Genomic DNA, 22582 nt, shown 5'->3' on the forward strand with positions numbered 1-22582 from the left:
CACTGTAGCCTGGCTGACCAATCTCTGTTCCAATTTTAAAGACAATATTTATTCACAAAGGACTTGTTTGTTTGTTTGTTTGTTTAACTTATATGCCGCCCACACTACCCAAAGGTCTCTGGGCAGCTTACAACAAATTAAGTACAGTAAAAAAGATAAAACAATTAAAACACAATTAAAATATATACTCTAAAAGTTGCCATCAGGACCCACAGTTGATATTATTTCAAATAAAAACCTTCTGGAATAGGAAGGTTTTGACCTGGTGCCAAAATGTCATCAGCGTCAGCGTCAGATGAATCTCAGTCGGGAGGGCATTTCATAGTCTGGGGGCAGCTGCTGAAAAGGCCCTTTGTCTACAAGCCGTTCCTCTTACCTCCTTGAGGGACGGCTCTTTCAAAAGGGCCCCCTGGATAGATCTTAATTGCTGGGTAGATTCATATGGAAGGAGGCGGTCCTTCAGGTATCCAGGGCCCAAGCCGTTTAGGGCTTTATATGTCAAAACAGGCACTTTGAATTGGGCCCGGGCAGCAACTGGTAGCCAATGTAATTTAAACAGAATCAGCCTGATGTGTCATCTAGCGGCCCCACCACTCACAAGCTGCGTAGCTCGATTCTGCAGTCGCCAGACATCTCCAAAGGCAGCCCCACATAGAATGCATTGTAGTAATCTATACGAGATGTTACCAGTGCATGTTTGGATCCAGAAAATCCATTTCATCCAGCAGCGCCTGGAGTTGCCCAGCCACAACCCGCTCAAACATCTTGCCCAAATAAGGGAGGTTCGCCACCAGCTGATAGTTAACCACCAGCCTTGGGTCTAGGACTTGGAATGGTTTAAATCATATCTCCCTTCTGCTAAAAAATTATGTTTTATTTTGTATTAGTTTTTAATTTGTTGATTTTAATTTGTGATGCTGAATCACTCTTACGTTTTGACAACAAATATTTTCAAGAGCTAAAGAAGAGCATAAAATATCATTCTGAATGACATTTGTATTGCTCATTTCTTTTAATGTGTTGTTAGATTACTATTATTATTTTAAGTATAACTTTACTTTTGTGTATGAGGGTTTGACTGGCAGTCTTTTTAAGAGTAGGGAACAAATCATAGAAACATTTTAAAAAACAAAGCAAGGAATACTTTTTCTACTTGATCCCTTCCAGGATCAACGATGGATATCTGAAACCACAAATATGAGGGAACCCATTAAAAGAGAGTGAGAGAAGGGAGAAGGGCAAGAGGAGGAGGTAAGTGCATATGCACATTATGGACTGGGTTACAGCAAGAGCAACTATGGACAACTGAAACTGAATACAGTACTGAATGCATGGATATAGGGTGCAAGCCACTGTATCAATGTCATATGGTCTGAGTCTGGAAATTAAAATAATAAATGACATGCCGTACAAAACTTATGAACTCATTCAAAATACTTATACAAAATATGCTTAGAGTTCAAAACCGGCTGGCGTATTATCAGCTATGCATTTATACACAGTGTATCAAGCATAATTAGCAACTTCATTAATTTTCTGAATTCTACAGAAGAAATAACCATTTCTTACTAAAGATACCATAAGGAGACAACTTAAGAGGTTCCTCTAAATAGGGCTTGATGTAATGTAAACACTTGTGGTGTTAGACATCTATTCTAATTTGCATCTCATACTGATCCTCCCATGCCCCAGTCAGAGCACCACGATATTCATGTTCATTAAAATAAACAAAATTCAGTCAATAAACGCTTTGGCTAAATTGTGCCTTTGGTAGACAGAGAACAAGAATGTAATTAGCTGGAGTGTTTACAAAATTTTAATCCTGGGGACTGGGCTCTCAAATTGCTGTTTACATTTGTTTGGCTGCTTTCCTTGCCAAGAATAAGTAATCTGACAGATTTGATAAAAACAGAGCTGTTCATTGTTCTGAAGTGCATCTGAATTAAGTCACACCTTTCTTCTAAAACGTCACAAAACACAGTTATCTCTGTCGCACACTTCCCACATTATACACATTGTACTCCATCTTCCCTTCTGCTATGAACTCAAAATGTAATGGTGAAAAATCCTCAGAGAATGATTCTCAAATTCTTTACCTATCCACAAAAGGCTGTAGCTGTTTGTTAGTTCCAGGGAGAATAGGTGCATTGAATTAAAGACACAACTTCAACACATATGTAAATTCCACTGCTTCAGTTGGTTTATTCCAGTTGAGACTAATACTTGGAAGTTTATAAACATTCCCACATTCCCAAAAGGGGCAGTTCAGAAAATCAAGTTTGCATGAAATTGAATATGGATTTATTTTGCTTCTGAATCAATATAGAGCAAATGTATTGATTTTTCAAAAGTTAGTTTCTAATCAAGCACTCTCTCAGAATTGCTACGCGTTGAGTTGACCTTGCTTCAAGTAGGAAAGTGGATAAGTACAGGAAAATATGCCCTTGTTTGGAAGAGACTTGTGCACCTCCTATCTCTGCAAAGCTCCAGACTAGATCACATGAGCTGGGATGTCTTCTGGAATTCATTCCAAGATATGCAAACAAGGAAAAATAGAAGATACCTTCTGATTCAGTGGGAATCCATCCATCCATCCATCCATCCATCCATCCATCCATCCATCCATCCATCCATCCATCCATCCATCCATCCATCCATCCATCCATCCATCCATCCATCCATGTGCATAATCTTTCCTTCTTTGCTATATTGATGAACTTTATTTGTGGGAGGTAGAGTCCTGAGACATCCCTGATGTGTCCAGGGAATGTCCGAGGCCTGTAAACCCTGCTCATGTCACTTTCTGTGTGCAAACAAGGGAACATTTATACCCCCTACTTTTTTTTTCATGCTGAAGGCCAAAGACATGTAGGGTACTGATCCACTGTGGTGTAGGAATATTCTTTAGGGTTAAATCTTCAAGTCTCCCCCCTCGCCCCGCTCCGTAATTGATTCTGTTTTTACCCAGAACTGGAAACCAGATTTTAACCAGACATCTGAGCTGTCAGACGTCATTACACCTCTTTGCACAGCTTAGATTGTAAAAAGACACTATTTCAACTTCAGTAATGTTTATGGAAAGTTATTTAATTACATTATTAATCCTTAGTAATATAAAGAAGCATCCATAAATGACCATCTGGGATTCTTAGGTTTCCTAAAATCTGCAGGAATTCTATAGTTTTTAGAAGTAGGCATTTTAATTATTTAATTGTCTACAGTACATTAAAATGTGTATGACATGAAAGAACACGTGTGACAGCAGCACTTAGAGAATGTAAAAGAACTACTGTATACATTTTCAGAAACACTTAACTATTGTATCAAGCTTAACACAGCTTAGTGAGATTCAGACCCTTCTGAAGAATCAACAGTTCCTACCTTCAGATTATTAAATATGAGAGCAAGAGAAGGGAATTGGATTATAATAACATGAATCTATTTGAGTGCAGAGCATTGGGAATGTTTTATTTTTACTCCAGGCCAAATCAAATATTCCGTATTGAAAATGAATGAAATATGAATTATTCTAACTGGAACTAAAATCTAACAAGTAAAATATCTTGGAAGACCACGGCTAGAACTAAAATGTCCTGTTTTAGTAGGGTAGATCTTGAGGCGTACAAAGGTTAATTAAGAAGTCATATTGGATTAAAATAACTACTGTCTTTGAAATATAAAGGGCACCTAGAATTCCTTTAAATCTAATAAAGAACTGACTGCATGTCTTATGTAATTACAGAACAGGAGCTGTGAGGAAATGCAGAACGTAAATGTTTCTTTCGGTTAGGTGTGAGATCTAGCTGTTGAAGGAAAAAGACTATGCCAACTGGAGAAATGCCTTTCCAAACAGAACAGTATCTTGTAGTGCACTGGTCAAGGTTGTCTGACGAGGAGCCTAAGTGTCAGGCATCTAATTGCTCCTTACTTCCAGCTACCTTTTTCTGGGAGGCTGGCAATTTTACCAGATCCAAAGGAGCTGTCAGAATTAGGGTCAGGGTCAGGGCATTGGCCGATGGGTGTCCTCACTGTATCCCAGGGCTAAAGTATATGAGGGGAAAAAAGTCTTTTAATGATATAAGCCACAATGGGTCCTTCTTAAGGAGAAAGGTGGAGTAAAAAGATTTTAAATAAATACAGTATGATTATTTTTCTTAGAAGCCATCTGGTTGGATAGCAGTGAGCCTGGCATTTTATATCCATTCACACTGAGTCACATGGGTATGCACTGGAGGTAAGATGCATCCATTATAAGAAATGTACCTGGAAATCTGGAAGAGGAAGTTGACCAGCACAATGGCAGAGCAAGTGTGTGCATGCATTTTAAAAAAAGAATCCTCCACCAACCAGTGGTTGCTGCTGAAGGGGAAGAAACCAAAAAGCCATAGCTTTGGTCACCTTGGTGGATGACCTATATGCCAGGAACAGAACAGAGAAAATATGTTCCTGCTGGTTCTGCTGGACCTCTCAGCAGCTTTTGATATAATTGGCTATGGCTTCCTTCGCAACTGTCTTTCTGGGGTGGGACCTGGTGGCTTTGTTTTAAAGCAATCCTGCTGCTCCCTGCTCTCATGGTTCTGGTTCTAGACCTGAATCTGGTGTCCATAATAGACTGGATAACACTGAACCAATGGAAGCTGAATCTAGAAAAGAAAGAGGTGTTCCAGGTCCGTCAAAAGGTAGATCAGGTAACAGGGATTCCCCTGAACATTCAGGTTGTGTTCTTGGATTCAGTTCTGAGGCTGAGTTTACCAGCAGCCAAAATTGCCTCAGTATAGTTTAACCTCATGTGCCGGCTGTGCACAGGCCTCTAAAGTTGGCTATGGTCCACTTGTTCATTGATTATGTTACATCCCTTAGTTGTATCCCGTCTGGGATTACTTACTGCCCTCTGTGTGGGTCTGCCTTTGAAAAAATGTTTGGGAACTTCAAGGGGTTTAAAATGCTGTAGCCAGATTGCTGACTACATTCTCTCACAGGTAGGGCTGCCAGACATCCGGCAAAAAGAGGACATGTCCTCCTTTTTAGCCCAATGTTTTCTGTCCAGCAGGCAAAGCTAAAAACCTTTAAAATGTCCGGCTCTGGGGTGTGTTGCACTTACGGGGGGGCGTGTCTTAAATCACATGGTGTGGGCAGGCAGGCGAGCGAGAGCCAGGAGCTGCGCGTCTCCCTGACCGAGTGGGGGCCACTTCTCTCTGGCAAGCAGGAGGTTTTCGACGACACGCAGCCAGGCGCTTTTCTTCCCACAGAGAAGCAGCAGCAGCAGCAACTTCTACTCCTCCTCCTCTCCTCCCCATTTGAGACAGCTTCAAGACCCAAGGAATCAGTGCAGAGGTGGAAGCTGTTGCTGCCATGTGTGTGGCTACAACACTTCCTGTTTGCTCCACCTCTCCTCTTTGCGCCATGGGAGGAGCGCAGCTGAAAAACCCGGCTCGGCGGCAGCTCGGAGGGAAGCCCAGCTGCTCCCTGAGATCTCCTAGTTTCTCTGCCGGTTCGTCTTAGGGCGGCGAAGCCCTCCACAAAATCACTGCCTCCACAGGACGCTCCCGTTGCTTTCCCCCTTGCACTCTCCTTCTTTGTCTCGAGGTTTCTCCCAGGGAGCATGGAAAGCGCTGTAGCGCTCCTGCCTTTGTACAGCTGGTGCCGCCAGAGGGTTTTGTTTTGCTTTGAAAAACAGGGGGGAGAGTTGTGGGTGTTTGCGGTTGAGGGTGGAGGAAAGCGGGGGTTATGGTATGTCCTCCTCTGTCCTCTTTTTTTGTCTTTCTATGTCCTCCTTTTGGTACCCATGTACCTGGCAACCCTAGTCACAGGCACCACACAGCTTCTCTTTCCCAACGGCTTCACTGTCCAACAACTGTACAGTGGGGTCTTGACTTGAGAATTTAATCCATATTGGAAGGCGTTTCTCAAGTCAAAAAGTCTGTAGGTCAAGTCTCCATTGACCTACAGTGCATTGAAAACCGATTAATCCCGTAACAGGCTGTTTTTGTTCCATTTTGGTTTTTTTCTGGTCTGTAAGTCAATTCTCAGGCTGCAAGTCAAACCTAAATTTTGCGGCCAGAGAAGTCTGTAACTCAAAAAGTCTGTGAGTCAAGCCGTCTGTAAGTCAAGGGTCCACTGTACTTTCTGGGGACAGGTCAAAGTGCTGCTTATTACCTAAGAAGCCCTGGAGGACTTGGATTCTGTCTTCTGACTAGCCCTGTCTCTCTATGCTAGCCTGAATGTTAAATCTTGGGAAGAGGCCTTCCTCTTGATCATGCCACCTTCACATGCACATTGAGTGAGATACAAGAAAGGGTCTCTTCATTGTTTGCTCAACTCAAGTTGGCCGTTTCCTTCCTTCTTGCTCTTCCAGAACTGACCTGACATTTTAGGAGGGCTGTTAACAATTCAGTTGGAGGGAATACAGTTGGAGGGCTGTACAGTGGTGCCTCGCTTAACGATTGCCCCGTTTAACGATGAATCCGCATACCGATGCGGATTTTGCGATCAAAAAACCGATTGCATTGTGATGTTTAAATAGGCTAAACATCGCATTGCGATGATCGTGGGGAAGCGCTTCCCCACGATCATCCCAAAGGCCCCGCTGATCAGCTGTGTTGCGGGGTGGAGAGAGAGAGCCCTGAGTGGGGGTTTGCGAAGATTGCGGGAAGCCAGCTTTACAAACCCCCGCCGACCAGCTGTACTTCAGGGCTCTCGCTCTCTCTCTCTCTCCCCTCGCAACTCCAACCTGAGCAGGGAGACTGAGGCACCCCGCCACCACCCTGGCCGTAGCGGCGTGGTGCCTCGGTCTTCCTGCCCAGGCTGGACCTGCAAGAGGAGAGAGAGAGAGCGCGCGGCAGTGGGGGTTTGCGAAGCTCGCTTCCCCGTGATCTTTGCAAACCCCCGCCCATTAGCTGTGCTTTGGGCTGGCTCTCTAGAGAGCCAGCCCGAAGCACAGCTGATGGGCGGGGTTTTGCAAAGATCGCAGGGAAGGCAGCTTTGCAAACCCCTGCCGACTTCGGCGCACGGACGCTCTTTCTCTCTCTCTCTCTCTCCCCTTGCAGGTCCAGCCTGGGCAGGGAGACCGAGGCACCGCACGGTGCCTCGGTCTCCCTGCCCAGGCTGGACCTGCAAGAGGTGGAGAGAGAGAGCGGCGGCAGGGTTTTGCAAAGCTGACTTCTGCGATCTTTGCAAAACCTCCACCCATCAGCTGTGCTTCGGGCTGGCTCTCGGAAGGGCTGTACAGTGGTGCAGATAGCTCAATGGGTTTATGTATCTGGCTGCAGAGACAGAAGCTGGCAGTTTGACTATCTACTGTGCTTCCTTGACAGGGGCTGGACTTGGTGATCCAGCTCTCCAGTTCTAAGATGATAATGATATCAGGAAAAAGGAAGCATCAAGATATGGTCAATGAATGCTTGATTGCTTGATTGCCTGAATGACTGAATGACTGAATGACTGAATGAATGAATGAATGAATGAATGAATGAATGAATGAATGAATGAATGAATGAATGAATGAACATCAGACTATAACTATGGTTTGTTTGAATTTGGTTCAGGGATCTCAAACTCAATTTAGAATAGGAGTCTCAAACTCAATTTACCTGGGGGCCGCTGGAGGCAGAGTCTGGGTGAGGGTGGGTCACATCAGATTTTCTGCCAAGCGGAGCAAGAGCCCGAGGAAGCCACCCAGGAGTTTCCTTAGCCCGGCTGGGGCTCCAAGGAGGAGGAAGAGGAGCGCGAGAGCCCTCTTTGCCAACCACAACCCCCTCCGGCTCCTTCTTCACTACTACCACCACCATCAACAGCAGGAGAATGAAGAAGCAGAGAAGGGAGGGGGCGCCTGCGACTGCCTAGCCGGGGGGAGGAGGGCACAACATAAAATTTTAAAAAACCCTCACAGAATTTCCAAAGGAGAAAAGCCCCCATTGGTAGCTGCGAAATTAAACAGAATGGGGCGCACCCCCACAGGTGCGCGCACACATGTACACACACACACACATACGGAGGTCCGGCAACCTTCCTCTGAGGGCCCCCCTCAAAAGAAGGTGCATTCAGCAGCAGCAGCTACCCCCACCATGACAGAGGAGCAAACTTTGCAAGGCGAGCAAAGGCAGCCTCCAGAGCAGAGGCGGCTGAAGCAGGACGAAGAGGAAGAGGAGGAAGCATCGCCGGGCGCTGAGTTGGCCGCTGGACAGGCTGGTTCTGGGGGTGCTGAGAGAGAAAGAGAGCCAGAGAGCCACTTCCCTGGAAGAGGCAGCGGTGACGGCAGCAGCTGCTGTTGGTGGCTTGGCGGTGCTCTTCGAGGATGGGCCAGGAGCAAGCTCCGCTGTCAGGCATTGCTCGGCAGCAGCTTGGGAGCTCAGGGAAAAGCGCCAGCAGCACGCCTTGCTCACTGGCTCTCCCCCAAGACAGCGCCTCTTGCACCCTCCAGCTGGAACTGCAGCCTGCCAGCCGGCAGACAGGCGGGCTGGCTGGCAGGCTGCAGTTCCAGATGGAGTGTGCAAGAGGCGCTGTTTTGGGAGACAGCCAGCGAGCGAGGCGAGGCTTTTTTTTTTTTACTCTTGACAGCAGAGGACACGTGAGTGCTTTGGGGGGCAGGCAAGGTGGGGACCACAAACTATCATCCAGTGGGCCGCAAATGGCCCCCGGGCCGCATTTGAGACCCCTGCATTAGAATGTACACTAAGTCAGTTTCTCCCCACCTGTACTTGGAATACTTGTTCACCTATTGATCTGTTACTATTCTCCCAGACTTCCAGACACAGACTGTTCTTAGGCTTCACTATGATATTTGATTGTAAAGAATTACTCTGTATAGCACACATAGGACTTACATATTTCACTTCATGGTCCCTGAATCACAGAAGGCTTTCATAGCCCTTTTATTCTGTGTTACTTTTAATATGTCAAGTGGAAGGCTTAATATACCTCCAGAGTATAAATTCTCGATCAGAAAGTTCCATCCCTTCCTCCTTCCCCCTTTTTTCCTAGCAGCTGCATTTTACCTCCCACACGGTCCCACCACAGTTTCACTGTGTCTTTATACAATAGGCTAGATAAATACAGACAAGCCACCCTTCATGTTTTAAGGGGAAAAATAAGGAGAACTTGCTCACAATTACTCAGTAACAGCAGCTGGTGGGAGGGCAATAAAGCAAGCATCCTATAAAACCCATACATGTGTACAGTATAGTTCAGACCACTGTGTGGGAACACCCAAACAGAGCGATCCCATCAGGTTCAACATTATCTGCTTCCCACAGATGCACGCAACCAAGACAACAGAACATTGCAAGGAATTGACAGTATATATGCATCTCTCACGTCCCCATTGAGTCCTCTTTCCTCACATCAATATACTATCCATGCTTGAGAGCATGACTAACCAGCCTGGTTTATGGAGGCAAAAGGCAGAATGAGGCTGTGGGAGATGCATTCACACCAATCTCTCACCTCCTTCAACAGCCCTTCTTGTGGACTGCATCTTCTCCTGCACTCCTCTCACCAAAGGGGAGTGACAGAAAAACAGGAACTCAGTTGTACCTAGTTAGAACTCATTGGCAGCAAGCCCACACCTGAAGGTGTTGAACTCTCTATATTCTACATCAACAATATCATTTTTTTAAAAAAGGGTGGGAAATAACATTCTTCTTCTCTAAAGCGTTTCTAATTCCTAAATTGTTTTCTATGGAGTTTTGAGAGCATGCTAAGGATTAGATCTCATATTCAAAGTGACTAAAATACAGTATTTTGATGATAGCGCTAAATTTGGATTGCAGCCAAGATTACGGCACATGAAACAAATTAGCCTTGGTGCAAGATTTGAATATTTTCGTATCTTTACTCATTACACAGAAAATTAAGATACACACAAATTATAACACTGCAGTAACATAAAATGAGTACACCAAAGTTACTCTACAATTCACGGTGATGAAAAATTTGCTAAGTCTGGGGAGAAGGCATGTGCAGCAAGTCAACATTAAAAATATAACAGCTCAGGGTATTATGTGCCTCACCAAAATGCATTATGTCTTTTGATGACTATTAACACTGCCAAACTTTCTTTCCCCTTATGATAAGAGTCTCTTTATGATTTTTCGAAATTGTGTATTTTGCTTTGGGCTTGCACCATCTAGAAACAAAAATATAATAATCTAAAATTATGCTGAATAATCAGCTGTCAAATGGTTCAGAGTCACCTAGAGCAAACAAATCATAATAGTTAAGAGACACAGGAAGTAGCAACATTAATTCATACAGATTACTTTTCAGAAAGTCATGATAAAAAAATAAAATAAAATAAATAGAGAGGTTACCTACCTGTAACCATGGTTCTTTGAGTGGTCCTCTGTGAATCCACACAAATGGGTTGTTCTGCGCCTGCACAAGATGTCTCGGAAGTTTCTAGAGCTTAAAAACATGTGATTAGTAGGACATTCCCCTGTGGAGCGCATGCTCCGCCTGCCCAAAGTCTTCTCAGTTCCCAAAGTCCACCGCTGTCAAAAAGGTTAGATAAAGACAATGGAGTGACAGACAGAGGGGAGGATGGGCGGGATGTGTGGATTCACAGAGGACCACTCGAAGCACCATGGTTATAGATAAGTTCTCTTTCTTCTTTGTGGCCTCTGTGCATGCACACAAATGGGTGACTAGCAAGCTCATTTACCGGTTGGTGGGCCGTCACTGAAGAAAGGATGTCAATATAGCTCACCCAAACCGGGCATCATTCTTTGCTCGAACATCCAGTTGAGTGTGCAATGAAGGTGGATGGATTGGACCATGTGGTCACCTGACAGATGTTAGAAATGTCCATGCTGCGCTGAAATGCAGTGGAGGTAGCCATAGCTCTTGTGGAGTGGGCTTTAATGGTGTCAGGAGGCTCTTTCCCTGTGAGCTCATAAGCCAGGGAGATGGCTTGAACTATCCATCGAGACAAAGTCTGTGATGATGATGGAGAGCCTTTATGAGGTCCACGAAAACAAATGAAGAGCTGAGGAAATGCCCTGAAAGTTTTTGTTCTGTCTATGTAGAATGCAAGAGCGTGACTAATGTCTAAAGTGTGGAGCATGTGCCCAAGATCAGAAGTCGGTGAAGGAAAGAGAGACAGTAAGACGATAGGTTGATTCAAATGAAAATCGGATACTATCTTAGGGAGGAATGACACATCTGGATAACGTGTGACTTTATTAGGATGGAATTGTATGTAAGGAGAGTCAGATTGGAGACGAAAGCTCACTCGCTCGATGAGCTGAGGTGATGGCTACCAGGAAAAGAGTCTTCAATGAAAGAAGTTTGAAGTTAGTGGAAGCTATGGGCTCAAATGGTAGTTTGGTGAGAGCATTCAGAACAGTTTGGAGAGACCACTGAGGAAGTGGAAGCCGCTGTGGAAGGCAAATATTGTGAATTCCTTTTAAAAATCTTTTCAAGGTTGGATGAGAGAAAATTTTTGTTGATTCCACATCTGGTGGTTGATGAGCTATAATTGCAGCGATATAAACTCTGAGAGTAGCTTGAGAGAGTCCCAGGTTGAAAAGGTGTAAAAGATAATTAAGCAATGTATCAAGAGAAGTTGGGGAGGCTGAAAGATTTTTAGAGGCAGCATAGGTAGAGAAAGACTTCCATTTATAATTATAAAGAATTTGTGTGGATGGCTCCCTATCTGTATTAATGATGGCTGCTATGGGGGAAGAATCCTCCATGATTCAAGTTTGAGGGGCGTTAGGTCTGGATGACAAATCTTGCCATTGTCCTGAGAAAGCAGGTTCGGGATGTTGGGGAGGTGGAGAAAAGTGGTCGACATCAACTTGAGGTATGTAAACCATGGTTGTCGAGGCCACCAAGGGGCAATCAGAATTGCATCAGCATGGAATTGGCAAATTCTGATTACAGTTCTTTGGATGAGAGGGACTGGGGGAAATAGGTAGAGAAGATGATTTCCCCAATCGATCATGGAGGTGTCCCCGACTGAATTGTTGCTGATCCCGGCATGGGAGCAGTACTGACTGCACTTTGTGTTGTTTGCTGTTGCAAAGACATCAATGACTGGTTCTCCCCAATCATGGCAAATTTGAGTGAAGATGGAGTCGTTGAGGGTCCATTTGTGATTTGATACTGTGAGACGACTGAGATGGTCCATTAAAATGTTGTCCTCTGTGGCAATGTGAACCGCAATTGGATATACATGGTGGCGGTAGCACCATTCCCAAAGACGAACTGCCAGAAATAGGAGTGAAAGGGAGTGCGTACTGTCTTGCCTGTTCACATAGTACATAGCTGTTGTGTTGTCCGTTTCAAGTTGGACAGCTCGACCTGAGACAAAGGTTGAGAGGCTCTGAAGTCTTTGATAATTTCTATGAGTTATTGCTGGTTGATGTGTAACGATTGTTCTTTCTTTGACCACAGGGCATGGATTCTGTGGTCTTGGCAGTGTGCTCCCCATCCTAGAGGACTGGCATCGGTAGTAACCTGGATAGTGAGCTGGAGAGGTGCGAAAGATCAGCCAATGAGGAGGTTCGGGACAAAGATGCACCAGGTAAGTTGTTGGGGAAGTTCTGGAGCTCCCCTGAAATGTTTTGACTGATGGTCTATGAGTGGATTGAAAAGAGAGAGATACCATGATAGAAGAGATCACATTTTGAGTCTGGAGTGTTGAATCACAAAAGTAGTGGAGACCATGAGACCTAATAGATGTTGAGCCTGGTGTACAGAAACCAAAGCGTGGGGTTGGAGGTGTCGAACTGCTAATTTTAACTTTTTTAGTCAGTCTAGAGGAAGGAAGGCTTGGGCTTTCGTAGAATCGAGGTAGGCACCGATGGTGATGGAACTGGTGATGAGATAAGTTCCATCAATGTGGATAGAAGGTGAAGAGATTTCTCCCAGAGATGAGATCTAAGTCTCTGAAGCCGAAGTTTCAAGGCTGGTTTAGTGACCCTCTTGCATGCAGAACAAGATTGTGTCTGGTGCTCTTCAACAAAGCAGAAAAGACAGCGATTGTCTCCGTCCGATTGCGGGATCTTATTAGTGCAGAGCACGTACTACTTGAATGGCGCTGGAGAGGCCATAAAAGGTGGGAAGGGAAGGGGAAAGGCGGGGGAGGGGGGAATAGGTTGGGAGTGAAGGAGCAAACAAAAAGGGATAAAACTCAATGGGTAAAAGAAAAATAACTCACAGGAGAACGTTGATTGAAAACGGAAAGGTAGATGAGAAAAAAGTGTGAGGTAGAGTACCGATTTGAAGGAAGTTGCTCTAGCGGTCCGATATAGGTCTGACAGTGGCTAAAAGGAACTGAGAGAACATTGGGCCGGCGGAGCATGCGCTCCACAGGGGAACGTCCTACTTATCACATGTTTTTAAGTTCTAGAAACTTCCGAGATGTCTTGCACAGGCGCAGAACAACCCATTGTGTGCATTCACAGAGGCCACGATGAAGAACTATACGATTTGTCACTACTACAGAGGTCAGAAACTAAAAACATTAAGATAAAATAGTTCAGACTTGCTGGCAAGGTTTCTTAACAGTTTCTGTAAAATTCTGTATAAATTGTAGTATCTTTTTGATACAGTAGCATTCTCCCTATATTACAACTTTTTTCTGGGATCTCAATATTTTACTCCTACATTTTTTCCTATATGTTTTCTTGTACACAACCCTGTGTAAAACTTTATTTCATGCATGTGGTCTTTTGTATAAGAGTAGTTGCTAAAAGAAGTCAAGCAGAGAAACTGTAAAACACAAGGAACATGCATTTCAGACTTTGATCTCTTCTCAACCTAGATTTTCAGTTTTTGTAGTATATTCGATTTGCCACTGTTTTATAAACATGGGAAATTTAATATAAACATTCTAAACATTCTCATATTTGAAAGCAATAAACGGTTCTCTCAGGATTTATTCCCCTGCCACAAATCAGATTATTTTTTTCTATAAAGAGGCCTTCAAAATCCTTCTCTGTTTTATGAGCATATATTGGTATTGTCCAGTGCAATCAACCAATAATAAACAACATCAACAAACTAAATGACAATATAGATTGCACAAATTTCTTCCTATGCATATGTTGTACAATATTTCAGGAGCTGCACACATTTTCAAATACTCCCTCGCAACATCTGGGGCTACATCCACAAAATGAAGGTTATAGAACGGTATTAAGATGAGTAAATTGACGTCTCTTCAAAAGTATTCTGCAAAAATTAAACCCATATAGAATACATGCTATATTTACCTGAATTTGTTCTTTAGCTACTAAAAATCCATATATCTTTCCTGCAGATTCCCGAATTCAGCATTTCTGGGGATGAAAAGAGAGAAGATTTTATGCGTATATGCATAAGACTCTGAGAAATTATCACAATAATAGAACAATCTGTATGTTCCTATACAAAACAGTTGGCCCAATTGTTTTCAGTGGAATTACATTAAACCAAAGGCGATGGTATGAATAACTGTGAATGCCATTTTGTTTCTTAAAATGCTAGGAAGTTTCAGATATTATAGGGAAGTGATGGGGGCAAATATGCTAAGATTATAATTTAAGCACATCCTTCCCGTCGAGATGTAGGAGTGAGGAGCACATAGGAAGATGCACCATGTATTCTTGGGCTATTCATTATTTGGTTAATGGCTATGGGCAAGCTAGTCCCCCCTTATGCAGTGCAGAAACATGAAAAAGATGTATCTGTGCCACTATTTCTCTGTAACGACAAAAGCTACCCTAATATGTTAGTGAAAGGATCAGTTAGCAAGAGATAGAATAAGGCAGCTTCTTCATAATAAGGCATTCCCACAATGGCACTCTCTGTCAGCATGGCTCAGATTCACTGCATGTGCATCATAAATAGAAGCCAAGGGCAAAAGGGGAGGTGGAAAAGAGTTTTGCTTCCTGCCAGGTTCCTGACAGAACGGCCTCACAAGGTGCTGTATTTACATTTCAAAGGAAGGAAGCTCCTGTGGGTGCCACCATGACAACAACAAAATAGTGGCACACACTGCTATTGATACATAGTCTTGGTACACTGCTATTGCACACATGGTCAGCCTGGAGCTTACTTTACACCAGGAGTTCCCCACCCTGGATAACCTGGGTGTTCTTGGACTGCAGTTCCCAGAAGCCTTCACCACCTGCTTTGTTGGCTAGACTTTCACGGTGTTGCAGTCCAAGAATACCTGGGTAACCCCAGGGTTGGAAACCTCGGCTTCATGCTATCACTAACACTCAGTGAGGATTTCACGCTGAGGGCAGGGGCACTTTCACCAGACTGCAGCTGCTAGCTGCCTATATTCAGTCTGTTCTAGCATTCGTAACAGCTTTTCATTGAAGTTTAGAATGCTTCACATAGACGATCTCAATGTCCTGACAACAGCCCTGTGAGATAGGTCAGCGTTATCCCTAATGCCTTATCCTTAATTAAAAGTCAGGAAGGCATGATCCAAGAGACCAAAGTCTTGCTTATGCCTGACTGGTGATTTAATAATGATGAAGGCAGGACTCAGAACAGGGCCTTCTGGTTCAAAGCTGCTGCTTAGCCACAGTATCGTATTAGAATCCTCTTCCAAGGATTATTAGAGCCAGCATATTAGACATATTAACATTCCATATTAGAGCCAGCAATGTGGCCGGAGAGAAAAGGCAGGTGGTTGAGGGAGAGGATGAGCAACTCTCTCAAGGTAACAGTTCCTTGGCTGTTAATAGGTCTGCTCATGTCCTCTGCCATAGAACCTCACTTGGAAAATAGCTTTACAGTCTTAATTCCCACAGCCATCTGGTGCTGAAAGATGGAACGAGAAGAATATTTATATCTAATTTTTGGAGCATACAAATCAACAAGGATTCGAGTATTAATAAACAATATTCAATATGAGGTAGCTTATTCACAGCACAATCCTATGCACATTTATGCAGATGTTGTAACATACAGCACTGATGGTACCTGTCTGTCATGGGTTTGGAGGGAAAGTTCCATCCTATGGGGAGTGGAAGGCGGGACATCAGGGGGAGGAGCTGTACTGTATATATTTGGGAGCTTGTGTGGGGAGTTGAGGAGTTGGAGTCTGTGTGTCAGACTGGGTACAACTGTGTGTCAGTTAGTACCTACCTGATAGGTTCAGGTTTCTATTTGGGTAGCCAGAACTGATAGGTTCAGGGTCTGTGCTTTACTTTAAAGGGTTCTGTGTGAACCAAACTGTTATATGTATATGTTTGGGACTATGCCACGTTACAGTATCTTATTTACTTGATCTTTTTATTTACCCTGTTTGTTATTTAAATAAACCTTGTTCTTTTATTTGTTAAAATCCATTCCTGGTCTGTGTGACTCCTTATAGGGAATGGTTGGTGGCAGCTTACGTAAAGTGTGGCACACTCCGGTAGGTCTGGGGTTGTCACATTGATTGGTGTCCAGCGTGTGGGATACGACTAGTCCAGTTGTCCAGTGGTCCAGCAAAGCCTTGGCAAGTGTGCCCAGAGCAAGGGGGGTCTAGTCAGGGACAATCTGAGGGCGCGTAGGTAATCTTCTAGGCTTACCTCACGGGGAGGTACGCTAGTGGAAGAACGTGCACACTCAGATTGGGGACTAGATTAGGGAGCTCTGAGGCAACCCGTTTTGGCGGGAAAGAGCTGAGGCAAAGCTGTGTGAAGTAACAGTGATCTAGCCTGTCTGCTGAGAGGCCTAGCAGAGGGGGTGGATTCTGCCTGGCAACAGTAGCAAGTTAGTGCTGAAGGAACAGCAGCAATCTATAGAAGGCTGTTCCTGAGGCAAAAGGAAAAAAGTCGTCGCTTTATTTTGAGGCTTGACTTTTGAAGGCAGCCTGTTCTGGGGGGGGGGATTATGCCCTTGACTCGAAGCCAAATGGCAGAAATGGGTGAAGTAAGAGAACCACAGGTAGACCAAGGTTCTGAGGAGGAATTTGGCTCAGTGCAGGATGAGAGCACGGGAGAACAGAACCCAGAACTCAGAAAAATGCTCCTAGCCCAACAGCATGAACTGAGGGTGAGGGAAATGGAGGAAAGATTAGAGAGAGAAAGAATGGAGGAAAGGGAGAAACAAAGACGATTGGAAATGGAAAAGGAAGAGAAACAGGAAAGGGAAAGGGAGAGGCAAAGACAATTTGAATTAGAGAGAATGGAAAGAGAAGAAAGACTGGAGAGAGAGAAAATGGCGTTTGAGTTAAGAAAATTGGAGTTGATGAATCAGAACAATAATAACAATAGAGATTCTGAGGTGGGCCAATTGTCTAAAACTGACCTGAAGAAATTCCCTGTGTACCACAAGGGAGATTGCCCTGAGGTGTTCTTTTCCCTCGTGGAAAGAGCGTTTGTGGACTTCTCAGTAAGGGAAACTGAGAAGATGACCATTATGCGATCTTTAATCAGTGGCAGCCTGGCAGAAGTCTATGCAGAGATGCCAGTGGAACTGATGAAAGACTTCGCTGAGTTTAAAAAACTGGTGTTTGCCAGACATGGGATAAATGCGGAACAGCTGAGGCAAAGATTCAGGTCACTCACAAAGAAACCAGAGCAGACTTTTACCCAAGTGGGGGCCCAATTGGTGAGGTTGCTAGAGAAATGGCTGTCTCAGGAGGGGACAGAGACCTTCCAGCAGCTCAAAGACCTGATAGCGCTGGAACAGTTTTATTCAGTCCTGCATGGGGAACTGAAGTTCCAGGTGAGGGAGAGGAAACCGAAATCTGTGACAGAGGCGGCAGAGATCGCAGATTTTATTTACCAAATAAGAAAGCCCTTCGGTGCTGAGGGGAAATCTGTAGGTAAACCCAAAGAAACCTACAGCAAGTACTCTCAGGGACCAGGGAAAAACCAGCAAGGGGGAGGGGCCCATGTTGAAGGGAAGCCCTCAGACATGAAACCACAAAGACCTCAGATTTTGGAGGGAAAACCAAAACCCGATGAGAAAGACTCAAAATACAGCAGAAAATGTTATTTCTGTCAAGGAAAGGGCCATCTAATCTCAGAGTGTGAGAAATTAAAGCAGCTAAAGGGAAATTTGCCTCATAATTTGAGTGGAACCAAGCCAAAAGCTGTGTTCTGTGTCCAGAAAGAGCAAGGTCCTTGCCACAGAGGGAGCCTGTTACCATGGCTACTCAATCTGGAACGGTTACATCTGCTGATCAGGCTGGGGAAAATGGTCCTCTTGTAGAGGTCAAGCGCTGCTTACTAGTGAGAACAGATTCACAATTGTTTGAGACCGCAGGGGTGGACGTAGGAATACTTGACCATCAGTATAGGGGGCTAAGGGATACTTGTTCCCAGGTGACCCTGTGCCATCCAGACATTATTCCTAGGGAGTATATAATCCCAAATGAGAGCCTAAAGGTGGCAGGGATTGAGGGACAGGTGATCTCACTGCCAGTAGCTGAGGTACCTGTGAGCTTTCAAGGCTGGAGGGGAGTTTGGCGGCTAGCGATTTCATCGACTCTGCCAGCAGCCGTGCTCGTGGGAAATGACCTGGCTGAACATGTGAAACGGGTGCTAGTGATTACACGCTCACAAGCTACCACGGGGACAGTTCAGGGGGGTACTGGAGAGCCCAAGGCGGAAGCAGATGAGGGTAGTTCCGAAGCTGTGGTGGAAACCTTAACCACAGACAGCAAATTTGGCCAAGAGCAAAAGGCAGACGCCACTCTCCAAAAGTGTTTTGAACAGGTGACAGACACCCAGCTAACACCTGAAACCACAGCGAGATTTTGTGAGAAAAAGGGAATTTTATATAGAGAGACCCTGAGGAATATCTCAAAAGGGGGAGATGGGATCAGAAGTCAGCTAGTGGTACCTGAAAAGTATCGCCCCATGATCTTACAAAGGGGGCACTCTGACATGTTTGCTGCGCACTTAGGGGTGAACAAAACACAGCAGAGAATCACACAGAATTTTTACTGGCCTGAAATAGGGAAGCAGATCAAGGAGTTCTGTAAACAATGTGATGTGTGTCAGAGGCAGGGGAATAACTGTGACAGGACCAAAGCGAAGTTGTGCCCTTTGCCTGTGATTGACACCCCGTTTAAATGTATAGGAGTGGATATTGTGGGACCTTTGCCCAAGGCCACAAAGAGGGGGAACCGGTTCATTCTCACCATTGTGGACCATGCCACAAGGTACCCCGAAGCCATACCCTTGACTAACATCGAAACTAACACAGTGGCAGATGCCTTGGCGGGGTATATGTCCAGGATGGGATTTGCCTCAGAAATAATCACAGATTTGGGCACATCGTTTACATCGAAGCCCATGAAACGGTTATGGCAAATCTGTGGAATTAGACCCAAGGAAACCACTGCCTATCACCCCGAAAGTAATGGGTTAACGGAGAAGTTCAATGGGACTCTGATGCGCATGATTAGGGCTTACTTGGCAGAGAATCCAAACAATTGGGACCAGAAGCTGCAATCCCTTTTGTTTGCTTATCGATCAGCGCCACAAGCCAGTACCGGGTTCAGTCCGTTTGAACTTTTGTTTGGGAGAAGGGTGAAAGGTCCACTTGATTTAATCAAACAAAATTGGGAACAGATCACCCAGGATGACCCACAAGACGTTGTGACATATATAGACTCTTTAATGAATGACCTAAAGAGAAACCTAGAGCTAGCAGCAGAGAACCTGCAAGCTCAGAAGGTTAGACAGAAAACCGGGTATAACCAGAAAGCCAGGGAGAGGCACTTTAACCCGGGGGAGGAAGTGCTTTGGCCTAGGCCCTGCAAGGAGAACAAACTGCAGCTGGGTAGCCCAGAAATAAAATACTTGGGTCACATAGTAGGGGGAGGAGTGATCAAACCCCTAGAGGCCAAGATAGAAGCCGTTCGTGATTGGCCCAGACCCAACACCAAGAAAAAGGTCAAGTCATTTCTTGGGTTGGTGGGCTACTACAGAAAGTTCATCCCGAGGTTTAGCGAGATGGCGACTCCGCTGACCGATCTGACGCGGAAGAAGACTGATGACCGCATCCCGTGGACCAGCGACTGTGAGGAGGCGTTCCAGAGGTTGAAGGAGGCGCTTGTCCATTATCCAGTGCTGCGTGCTCCAGACTTCGACCGGGAGTTCATCATATACACCGATGCGTCTAACAGCGGGGTAGGAGCAGTTCTTTGCCAAGAGGATGAAAATGGTGACCAGCATCCAGTGTCCTACCTGAGTAGGAAACTCCAGAAAGGTGAGAGACATCTGGCAACCGTGGAAAAGGAGTGCCTGGCCATAGTATACGCGATCCAGAAGGCCAAGCCTTACATCTGGGGAAGACATTTTATTCTGTGCACTGACCACTCACCACTGCAGTGGTTAAAGACAATGAAAACCCATAATAGTAAACTTATGAGGTGGGCTTTAAACCTGCAAGATTATGACTTTGAAGTGAAGGTGGTCAGAGGGTCAATGAACTGTGTTGCTGACGCATTGTCAAGAAGACCCGAAGAATGAAGACGGCGAAAGAAACCATGGACAATGTATATATTTTGGTGACCAAAAGTTGAATGTACCTGTTTATTAAACATGCCTGGTTTGTATTAATAAAGGTGACTTGATGTATTGTAAATGTTAATGTTTAAATGCCTAATTGATATGTTTAACCTAGAGTGTAAGTATGAGTAAGTATGGTATTGTGTTATTGTATAACTGTTTGTGATTGATCCTGGTTGTTTTTTGGAGAAGAGCACTTTAGCTTTTCCCCTACAAAACAACTTATAAAGAGGGGAGGTGTAACATACAGCACTGATGGTACCTGTCTGTCATGGGTTTGGAGGGAAAGTTCCATCCTATGGGGAGTGGAAGGCGGGACATCAGGGGGAGGAGCTGTACTGTATATATTTGGGAGCTTGTGTGGGGAGTTGAGGAGTTGGAGTCTGTGTGTCAGACTGGGTACAACTGTGTGTCAGTTAGTACCTACCTGATAGGTTCAGGTTTCTATTTGGGTAGCCAGAACTGATAGGTTCAGGGTCTGTGCTTTACTTTAAAGGGTTCTGTGTGAACCAAACTGTTATATGTATATGTTTGGGACTATGCCACGTTACAGTATCTTATTTACTTGATCTTTTTATTTACCCTGTTTGTTATTTAAATAAACCTTGTTCTTTTATTTGTTAAAATCTATTCCTGGTCTGTGTGACTCCTTATAGGGAATGGTTGGTGGCAGCTTAGGTAAAGTGTGGCACACTCCGGTAGGTCTGGGGTTGTCACAGATGTCAGTTCAGAGAAGCCTGCTTTTAGCTGAGTGGGGAGTAAATCCTTTGCTCTAAAACTGATTACATCTCCTTCTCCTTCTCTTTCCCTCTGCCCTTCCAGTCATCTGACCCACCCACTGGACCCATCCTGGACTGGCATCTCAACACTTGCAACTATGGTTTGGATTTTAAACAGGAAGCAGGCTAAACTTTTTACAAACCATGCCCTCAGGCAGCAGTTTAATACTTGGGAATATTTCTAAAGACGGACACTCGAGCGGGTCCGATAAAATGAGTATCTTATGTTTCTGAGTCCTTTACGTCTGGATAATCCACCCACCTGATTCTGAGGTGCTAAGCATGCATTTCACTCAGTTCCAAGCGTGTTTCTTCAGAAAAGGAGCACAAAGAAAAGATGGAGAAAGAGGTCCAGAAATTCCACACTCACACCAAAGATATGATACAACTTTCAAAACTAAAACTGAATTTTAAGTGACAGGTTTGAGTATTCTCCCAGTTTGACCACAGTTCTGACGTCACGGAGACAACAACAAAAAACTTCCTGAATGATGATTTCTAATTATTCCTAACTCCAAATCCACAGACAAAGGTATGATTATTTAGTTATGTTAACATCAGATAACTATTGCATCAGCTATATTTTTAATTGGTTATTGGTTTTCATATTCCACCAGTTCTAGGACTAGAGGCCCTTATCTCTTGTAGCTACTTTTTTCCCTTGGTTTGGTGAAATCAAGCTGACCTTCAGATAAACCTGCATGCAAATGGTACAATATATGGTTAGAATCTGAATGCAAACCTGTTATAGCTACTCCTTTGTTCTGTGCCCTAGGTATGCTCAAGGCTAGGTATGCTCAAGGCTATTTCCTCTCCCTTCAACTGCCATCACTAAACATCTGTGGTCAATTTGCAGCCTCCTAACCAAATTGGACATTTGACTAATTTCCATTAGCTCTGCTCCTGGCTACACATAGTTCTAAAATTACTCAGCTAGGCACTTACCCATTTGTGGAGTGCCTTGCTTCTCCCAAGCTCCAGTTACAAATATCTGTTCTAACTTGTGTTTTATTTAAACACAAAGCCATCCCATTGCCCAAAATACTTCTGGCCTAAATAGTGATAACTGGGCTTCAACAAGGCTCATCTTTTCATGTTGGTGCCATTTCTCCCACTTCCACAATTTCTTAGGGACCAAAGTGGGGTTTCTTTTTTAACTCCTAGCATTGGGGTGGGGGGGCAGGAGCTGCCTTTTATTCAGGGGGGTAGAAACTGGAGGTAAATGTTATTCCTCCATAGAAATCCACAACAATTCTCCATCCAAAGTCAGTATAACACTAACAATGTGCAACTTCACAACTAAAGTAAAACATATGACTACCTAAACCTCAGTTTTAAGACCACTCACTC

General features: G+C 44.4%; 1 protein-coding gene across 26 annotated transcripts in view; it reads right to left on the minus strand.

The window, feature by feature from the left end:
- ADGRL3 (adhesion G protein-coupled receptor L3) overlaps window positions 1-22582 on the minus strand; it is a 662256-nt gene that overhangs the window by 489458 nt on the left and 150216 nt on the right. For all 26 annotated transcript variants that reach the window (XR_013542364.1, XR_013542366.1, XR_013542369.1 and 23 more), the window contains exon 2: window positions 14217-14282. The gene's annotated coding sequence lies outside the window, so the exon portion shown is untranslated. The remainder of the gene's footprint in view (window positions 1-14216; window positions 14283-22582) is intronic.

This window comes from Pogona vitticeps, chromosome 2, assembly GCF_051106095.1.
Source record: "Pogona vitticeps strain Pit_001003342236 chromosome 2, PviZW2.1, whole genome shotgun sequence".
Lineage (NCBI taxonomy): Eukaryota > Metazoa > Chordata > Lepidosauria > Squamata > Agamidae > Pogona > Pogona vitticeps.